The sequence below is a fragment of the Humulus lupulus genome, chromosome 2 (assembly GCF_963169125.1).
Source record: "Humulus lupulus chromosome 2, drHumLupu1.1, whole genome shotgun sequence".
Lineage (NCBI taxonomy): Eukaryota > Viridiplantae > Streptophyta > Magnoliopsida > Rosales > Cannabaceae > Humulus > Humulus lupulus.
In genome coordinates, this window is record NC_084794.1 from 271,011,285 (window position 1) to 271,020,867 (window position 9,583).

Consider the following 9,583-nt stretch of genomic DNA (forward strand, 5'->3'; position numbering starts at 1 on the left):
TTTTATAACTACTATACAAATTACTCACTCACTCAGCTCAGAGCTCTGCGGGAACTGGCCAACTCGTTTAATCCACAATTCATTTCTTTTTTTAAAAAAAAAAAAAACTAAAAAAATTAATAAAAACATCTTTCGTTTCAACCAAAGAATATGTTTATGCAGGGCGCATTATCTATTCGGAAATTTGACTTTTAATGCATTAAGTGACACTATATTTCAAATATACTCTATCACTATCTATCACTATATGACTCATTTTGGTGCAATTAATGACCTTACTACCTAAAATACTCCTGACATCTTTTCTCATAGACTCGAAGTCCCGAAGCATACTTGTAACACTTAACCCCGATTGAATCCGTAGAACCCAAAGTCCCGAAGCATACTTGTAACACTTAATCCCGAAGCAAGCAAACTTTGTAACACTTAACCCCGATTGAATCCGTAGAACCCAACCATTATCTTCCACGACCACGAACAAGGGCTCCCAAAGGGTCGGAGTTGACGATCAGAGAAGGGGAAGGAGAAAACGTTGAGCAAGCCAACCAAACTTTTAGGAAACAACCCCAAAGAAAGCGAAGGTGAGGGATTTCATTTTTAATCTGCAATATGTGTATGTACTTGGTTTTTTTTGTTGATTTTTGTTCATAGGATAGATCGAGGCTTGGGAATGAAGAAATCTGAGTTTTTTTCAAGATTTTTTATGCACCTCGATAAAAATCGATAGGAGTCGATAGTATATGCTAGGGTCTGGATTTGATTGTGCCTCGATAGGCCTCGATGGGACTCGATAGGACTTGATGAAATTTTAGGCTTATAGAAATTTAACATATACCTCGATAGGACTCGATGCTATTGGCCATATGGCTTATGTAGCATTTGCCTCGATAGGAATCGATAGGACTCGATGATACGGGGCTTTGGGATTTTTAGGACCTGCCTCGATAGGAATCGATAGGCCTCGATAGGACTCGATGATACCGGACTTTGGGATTTTTAGCACCTACCTCGATAGGCCTCGATAGTAACCAGATGTGTAATGCCCCAAATTTCCTAATAAGGGTTAGGACCTTGATTAGGAGGCCGTGAGGGCCATAATTGATTTATTATGCTACTCAATGATTATATGCATGTTTATGTGAATTATATTATAATATGATGTTATATACATACATGTGGGTCCATAACTGTTTATTAAACTGTTTTGGCAATTTGGGCCGTTTAGAGCATAATTGTGTATTTGGGTGCATTTTGTGATTCGTGAATGAGATCCCATCATTATGTGGATTTGTTCGAGCCTTTCGGCATGAGACGATCATGAAATGTAAGTGTTCGGTATAGTCATAACAGGTTTAAGTTCGAGGCTCAAGGTGAGTCTCGAGGGTGGTTTTAATGATTAGAGCATTACCGGGAATTAAATGGTAATGGGATATGGACTATTGGTGTTTGAGAATATTGAAAATAGCGGGAATTGGAGAGTGTTAATTATGATTAACGAATAGGTTCGAAAGGACGGTTTTGCCCTTGGTGGCTGTTAAGGTTTTATTTTAGACTTAAGGGCATTTAGGTCTCTTCCTCCCAAAGGATATATATCAGCCATTAAGGCTGTAGAAGAGTAACAAAAACAGAGTCTCTTTTCTCCTTCTCTCCCGATAGGTTTTCTCCCTCATTTCTCTATGAATTTTCAAGCTTCTTTTTGAGGAATCAAGCCAAGGATCTAAGCTGGGATAAGCTAGGGTTATGCTCCACCATTGAAGAGGGTGTGTTGCTGAGATTGAGGTGAGTTTTTAACCATTAGAACTATAGATTTTGCTCTGTTTTCTGAGTTAAGTTCCAGCTGGTTTTTGGGTTGGAAAGTTAGGAATTGATTGGAGTTTTGGCTAGGGTTCTTGGGGTTGTGGTGCCTAGGACATGTGGAGGTGGTATTTGGGTTCATTTGGGACTTAATTTGATGTTTGGAAGCTTTTGGTTTGGGTTAGAAATGGTGGAATCGAAGGAAGAGATTTCTGGGCTGAAGCTGGCTGAAGGTAGCGCTACAGCGCCCAGTGTAGGGCGCTATAGCGCTACCTGCAGAGGAGGCTAGGGCGGTTTGGCTCTGTTTTGAGCATTGGGGCGCTAGGAGGGCAGCGCTGTAGCGCTACCCTGTTTCTTCAGAACCCCGTTTTAAGTGTTTTTAAGGGTTTTTGGCTCGGGGTTTCAATCCTTAAGGCCCGGGATCGAATCTACTCACCGTGTGGGCATGTTTCGAGGTCCCGAGAGTGGGGTTTAGATCAAGACCCTATCATTGTTGATTTTCATTAATTGGAGATTATATTTGGTTATGACTAGGTGACCGCTAAAGGATTAAAGGATCGATCGTTCTCAAGGGTCGTTCTTGTTCTAATTCTCGCTCGAACCAGAGGTAAGAGAACTGCACCCCATATGTGACATGCATGGTTATTCTTGATGCATGTTGGATGTTTAAATGTAAACATGGATAGCATATTGATTGCTTGGCAATCGTGCTCATTTGCATATGGTTATTAATGAGGCATTCTGGATGATTAAGTGTGATGCATGTGATGCACAAGAAACATGTGATTAGGGCATGCCATGGATATTGACTGTGAGATTAATCAGAGCTTGAGTCTCTGTGTTTGTGCATGATCATAATTATGCTATCAACTGTTAAGTAAGCATGCTGAATGTCCTACTCTTGGATAAATGACATATGATACATATTGATAGCATTGCTTACTTGTGCATGGTACTGACTCATTAGTCAGGATTGGCAAAGGTGTCAGTATCAACTGTGAAGCTGTGACTCATTAGTCAGGTTCGGCAGTGGTATTGGGCACTGGTCACACGGTGTTGACTCATAAGTCAGGACGGCCTTAGCGTATTCAACGCAAGCCAGTAAAGATTAGATCTAATCGACAATTTGCATTGGATGACTCAAAGAGCATTAATGCCGGACCGACCTCAAGTTCGATGAATATTATAAGCGCTTGTGTGACTTACCCATTAGTCACTCATCTGTTAAGTTAGGGACTTACCCATCAGTTTCTCATCTGTTTAAGGCTAGTGGCTTACCCAGCAGCCACTCTTTTGTTTAAGTTAGTGACTTGCTTGTTAGTCACTCAGTATGGTTTTCTAGAACCTCAAAGTGATAATCACTCATCTGTTAAGAGATATAAGCTCTGTATGATCATTTTGATCATCATATTCATGGCTTTGGGTGCTGAGCCCCGTAGTGACTTGCTTGTTGGTCACTCAGCATGGTTTACCAGAACCTCAAGTGTTGAAACACTAATCTGATTAGGATTGACTTGATAGTCATCCATTCGAAAGGGCAGGATTTCTTATCCTGGATACCCCAGCATTGTTTGAACTTATTTGCATGCTTGAATAAAGTTATGTTTGCTAGGCATGCCAGATATGATTTGATATCATGATATGACTGTTCATGAGCATATGAGTTTTCTTGCTGGGCTTCGGCTCACGGGTGCTATGTGGTGCAGGTAAAGGCAAGAGAAAGCTGGACCATCCTTGAGTTAGAGAGCTTAGGTGACGATGTGTACATATGCAGCTGCTTGACCGCCACGGCCGAGGATTGAAGGAGAGAAACTAGGGCTAAACCCTGTTTTGCCGCTTAGATTGGCTGGTTGTAAATATTTTGTTGTAATAAACCTTTAAATTATATTTTTGGGATCCCAATGTATATAGTAAACATTCTAATGAAACGTTATATCTTAACCAAAAATTTTAATCCCTAAACCGCTAATCATACTTAGTTACATGTTTATGGCCAAATGACTCGATTATCGAGTTTAGCACTGTTTACAATGTGCACTATAACGGTCTTTGGAGTTGGGGCGTTACAAGATGATATCTTGCTTTGGAATTTTTAGGACCTACCTCGATAGGCCTCGATAAGACTCGATGATATGATTCTTTGGAATTTTTAGAACCAACCTCGATAGGACTCGATAGTAACCCGATGATACCATGCTTTGGGATTTTAGCACCTACCTCGATAGGTTTCGATAGGCCTCGATAGTAGCTGCCTCGATGGGACTCGATAGGCCTCGGTAGTAACTGCCTCGATAGTGACCAGATTGTTTTACATTTTTTTAACATTTTTTTTTGTTTTTTTTTTCTTCAGATGCCTGACCTTATTGTGCCGTTGGAGAAGCACTTTCTTGGCCGTGTCACTTATAGGGGTAGTGCCTACTTGGATACCCTTATAGAGCAGTTTCAGAGGCATGGTCTTATTGAAAGGGCACAGGCATGCCCGTTGGGACAGTTCTTTAAGGCGAAGCCGTTTAGTTTTTCTGGGGTTCTGCTGCATCAGCTAATATTGCGTAAGGTAGAAAGCAAGAAGCCTGAAGAGGGTCAGTTCTACATGGGCAACACTCTGTGTAAATTTGGTATTTCAGAGTTTGCCCTAGTTACTGGGCTAAATTTTGGGAAATCACCGTCCCCAGATGAGTTGAAAGAGCATCTTTCAAGTAATCGGATCATCCAGGAATATTTTAATGGTGATTCGACGGTTAGTTTTGGTCAGTTGGAAGATGCTTTGAAGGCCTCCACAAACCCAGAAGATGCATTTAAGTTGGGTTTGTGCTATTGAATAGAGGGGGTACTAAATACCCCAGAGAAGACAACGACGATATGGGAAGATTCCCTGAGGATGGTTGAGGATCTTGATTACTTTTTCAAGTATCCATGGGGGAAGTTGTCAATTAAGAAGGTTAGCAGAGGAGTTCAGAAGGACATAAAGAAGCAATTGAAACACTACGAGGAGAAGAAGAAAGAGGGGTCAAGCAAAAAACAGAAGGAGGCGAAGTATAGTTTCTATGGCTATGCACCTGCGCTTCTTTACTGGGCCTTTGAGGCCATGCCAGCTCTCGGGAGTAAGTTCAGTGAGAACAGTGGGAACCAGATACCGAGGATGCTTAGCTGGGCTACGAAGACTGATATCACTATTTTGACAGCTCATTTGGTTCCTATATTCGCCAACCGTCGAGTAAGTTCCATTTTATCTTGTTAAATGTCACAAATTAATTGATTAACGATTTATTTTATTAAAGTTTTCCTGACACATGTTATTCAACCATGCAGTTAGTGGTATTTTCCATGCTGAAGCCACGTCCCGGTGAGGTAGTCTACTACAATAGCCTCCCAGAAGTTGATTCTAGGTTATTCCCTGAGTTGGAATCAACTGTGGGGGAGGTTGGGACTGCAGCGGAGGAAGTAGTAGTACCTGAGAAGGAGGCAGAGAAGCTGGCAAAAGTTGCAAAGGAAGCCTGCATTTTTTACGAGGATGTCCCGAGGGTTGATGAGGGCACTTCACAAGCCTGTGCAACTTCATCTAGTCAGGTTGCCTAGCCTGATTATGAGCAATTGATGCAGAGGCTCAAGAGGGTTGAGGAGGGCCAGGCAACCTTACTACAGAATCAGACTACGATCATGGCTCAGTTGGCGCAGTTGCTTTTAGTGGTCTCAGGTCGATCCACCGACGTAAAATCAGATACAGAGTCTGATATCTTGCCTGCAGACTACGAGCGCGGTGATCAACCCTCCACTCCATAGGCCCAGACATCTGTAGTTGCCAGTGATGCTGACAATCCCAGTGTACGATTACTGCAGCCTGAGGAGGCAACTAGCCTTGAAGTTGTTAGGAAGAAACGTAGGCCCAAGCGTTTTGATGACTTCACCGACCCAACGAAGAAGATCAGACAAGATAAACAGGGGCTAGTTGCTGAACCATTGAGGAAGTGTGACCCACAGCAGGAGAAAAGCTTCCATAAGTGGATCATCGGGAAGATCGACAACAAGAGAGACCAGAACGTCTATACTGGGACGCACGGTGTGGCATGGTTCTTGCAGTTGCACACAGTCCAGACTTGGCTTTGGGATTCGGTATGTAAATTACATTCATGTTTTCAATTCAATCTTAAAATATATTGATGGTACTAACGATTTTCATGTTTTTTCAGCATATTGATGCCGCTTTGCACATGCTACGCCGCTGACGCCACTTTTACCATGCTGCATTTCGGCAGGATGCTGCGATCATGAACACCACCTTCCCCCAGGTGTGCCTAGGTCGTTGGAATCATTTCATAGAGACCGGCACTAAGTATACATGGGATGACAATGTGCTGAAAATGTTGAAGGGCGATGATAATCAATTCCTTGTATCATGGCAAAATGTGAGTGAAGTATATTTTGCCTTGCATGTCGAGAAAGCCACACACTGGATCGCCATTGAAGTCTCCATTCCAACGTGGTGCATCAACATTTATGATTCCAACCATAGCGTGCTCAGTCCCACTCTGATGGAGGAAGCGATCAAGCCTTGGTGCTTATTGTTGCCTTCATTATTATGGTGTTCTGGCATGTTTGACGACCATGAGGACCTCCAGGTATCTCCTGAGCAGAACGCAAAGCCTTTTTCATATTGTCGTATTCCTCCGGAGGAGTGTCCTCAGACTAAGACAAGGTATTCCCCTATTTAATTAGTGTATTTTGAAATCTGAAAATTAAAGTTATTTTTATCTTTTATTGACACAAAATCGATTATATGCAGTGGGGATTGTGGTATGTTTGCCATCAAACATATCGAACATTTGGTTGCCAGGCTACCACTCGATAACGTTATCGATGAGAACATCCAGCATTTCAGGACCAGTGTGGACCTATTCTATCAGAATTTGTCCTCGTGATGCTCTTTACATTTTCTTCATACACATCTTGTATAGTATAGCATATAGTTAGTTTTGTATATTATTTTTTATCAAACAATATTTTTTGAAAAAGTTATTAAATAAAAAAGTACTAAATTCACATAATGTGTTTGCCTCGCCATCCAAACCAACAAAGTATTAGAAGAAGTACTCCATATAATAAATGAAACAAAATCAATTAAATAATTACATAACACAATATTTTAAATCCTAGCCTTACATGACTTCCTATTGTGCCCACTACCACCACATCTGCTATACTTATGTGGCTTGACAATCTTTTCCCCGCGTGAAGCATAGCGATTTGTCTTTCGCCTACCCACTTTCTGCTTCTTGGGCCTTCCTACAGGGATTTTCTCAACGGGGATGCCGACAACCATATCTCTGATGTGATCAGGGATTACCCATTCATCCTCGTTCCCAACAGGGTAAATAGTATCTTTATAAGTGTCCTTCAATGCCTCAATTCTATAGTAAGGGGAACACAATGAGTAATTGTTTATGCTTCTTTTTTTGGCTGCAGCAAAAGCATGCACACAGGGTATCCCAATGGTTTGGAACATGCCACAAGAGCATGATTTTGTGGCCAAGTTCACCTCACCATCACCATTACCATCAACCACAAGAAATTCGTGATGACCAAGGACTTGGACATCCAAAAAAATTGCTTTATCACCTATTTGCTTCAAATCCTTTTCCTTCTCAGGTGATAACACAGTTGTTGCTTTTGCAGCTCTTTCACGTATATCTGCAAACCAAGACTGAAGAGTGAATCTTATGAATTCAAGAAAAGTGGCGACTGGAAAGCTCCTTGCCTCCTTAATTTTATTGTTAAAGCTTTCTGTGTAGTTACTCGTCATGATATTGTATCGGTTACCAGAAAAATAAGCGCTACTCCACCTTTCAAAGCCAATTCCCTCTAGATATTGAGCAATGGGCGGATCAATTATCTTAATCTTGTCAAAGAACTTGTGAAATTCCGTTCTTCAAAATGCGTACGCTGCACACCCCATGAGGTCTTGCACGTGATCAGTTTTGAATTTCGCCACAACATTCATACATATATGATGGTAACATGCACCGTGATACGCATCTAGGAACACAAGCTCCAAAGCATGATTAATGCTTTTATTCCTGTCCGATACAAAAGCAAGGTTCTCAACGTCCCCTATGGCTTCCTTCAATTTTCTCATGAAATAAGTCCAAGAGTTATGGTTCTCACTATTCACCAATGCAAACGCAATTGGAAACAACTGGTTGTTTGCATCCAACGCAACAGCACAGAGCATGTGGCCACCATACTTATTCTTCAAGAATGTGCCATCCACACAAATTACAGGACGACAGTATTGGAAACTACGCCTAGAAACACCGAGGGAAAAGAAGCAATACAAGAAACGACCATCTTCTGCTACAAAATCAGTAATTGTACCTGGGTTCTTATGCTCCAACTGACACAGGTATCCAGGTGACTTGGAGTATGATTCCTCAAGTGTCCCTCTGACATACATAAAAGCCTTTTCTCTGCATCTCCACACCTTCTCATATCTCATTTCGACCCCAAAATGGTGCTTCATGTCCTCCCTTATGTTGTTAGCCATGTACCGAGTACCATCGGTAGCAAATTTCCTCTTGATTAGGTGCCCAACAACCCACGGTGATGCTTGACGGTGGTCCTTATCTCGAATTTCTTGTGAGCAAGTGTGTACTTTGTTGTATACAGTAATCTCGAACATTTCAGATCGCATTTTTTTCTTACCCCTCAATCTCCAACTACAATCAAGATCCTTGCAGGTAATGTACCACACATCAGTTCCACATTTCTTCACCATAAACTCAAAATTATTCTTCATCGCAAATATGGATGCTTTGGTTTTCAATTCAAGCTTGTTCTGAAAGAACTTTCCAAGGTGTAATTCTCCTGAAGCTTTGCTGGTTGAGGAATGATGTTGATGTGAGGCCTCTATATCCTCTTTGGTGAACATGGGAGCACTCCATGTTCTATGATCTTCACCTAAGTCCAATGGAGAACTCCATCTAAAACTATCATCGGTTCTACTTGGACCTGGATGACTACTGCTGGTCCCAGGTGTTTGCCGATCTTTTATTCTGCGCTCCTCATCTACCATAACATCTGAACTCTATGTTGGAAAATATGCCCTAACATCTGGCCCACCAAGATCTGTTGCATCAGCAACAGGATTGTCGTTGACATAAGGATCGTAGCCATAGGGATCATACTCCGCTGTGTCATGCACAAATGGCGGATCTCTAACCGGGATATCATCATGGACTATGACGTCTGAATTTGTATCGGAAACACATGTTCCAACGTCACCTTGAGTTCCTTTGAAACCATGACATGGAGGAGAAATGTTATCTTCAAATCGAACTTCTTTATTAATGCTGGCAGAAACCGATGCATTTCTTATACCTCCCTTCTTAATCAATGTCACACATAGAGGAATGAGCTCTCTACAACTTTCGATGCTAACCCAATGAATGCACGCACATGCCTATCATATTTTATAATGGTAGGTTTGACGGATTGTGATAGGCATGTGTAGGGACCTCAATTTTCAAGTCATGCACACATTTATCCACTTCAAGCTCATCGTACTGAATGTCAAGTAGTTGCTCATATGTCACACCCTTCTCCACGGGCAGAGCTTGATTTTCAGCATCTCTGAAAATCCAATCCCTATTTTCGAGTTCCCAAACACCATTGAATGCAAAAAATATGGAAACAATCGAATTTGCAACAAAAAAACAAAAAAAAAAGGTCAAAAAGTTAAACTACAACATAAAACAGCAAAATATCGATTTCTATCGATATATGTTGAGGCCTATCG

General features: G+C 41.5%; 1 long non-coding RNA gene across 1 annotated transcript; it reads left to right on the forward strand.

Moving 5' to 3' along the window:
- Positions 1-6,396: 6,396 nt before the first annotated feature.
- LOC133816681 (uncharacterized) lies at positions 6,397-6,836 on the forward strand. Its single transcript, XR_009885409.1, has 2 exons — positions 6,397-6,487; positions 6,575-6,836. It is a non-coding gene; the product is annotated as an uncharacterized LOC133816681 (long non-coding RNA).
- The last annotated feature ends 2,747 nt before the right edge of the window (positions 6,837-9,583 follow it).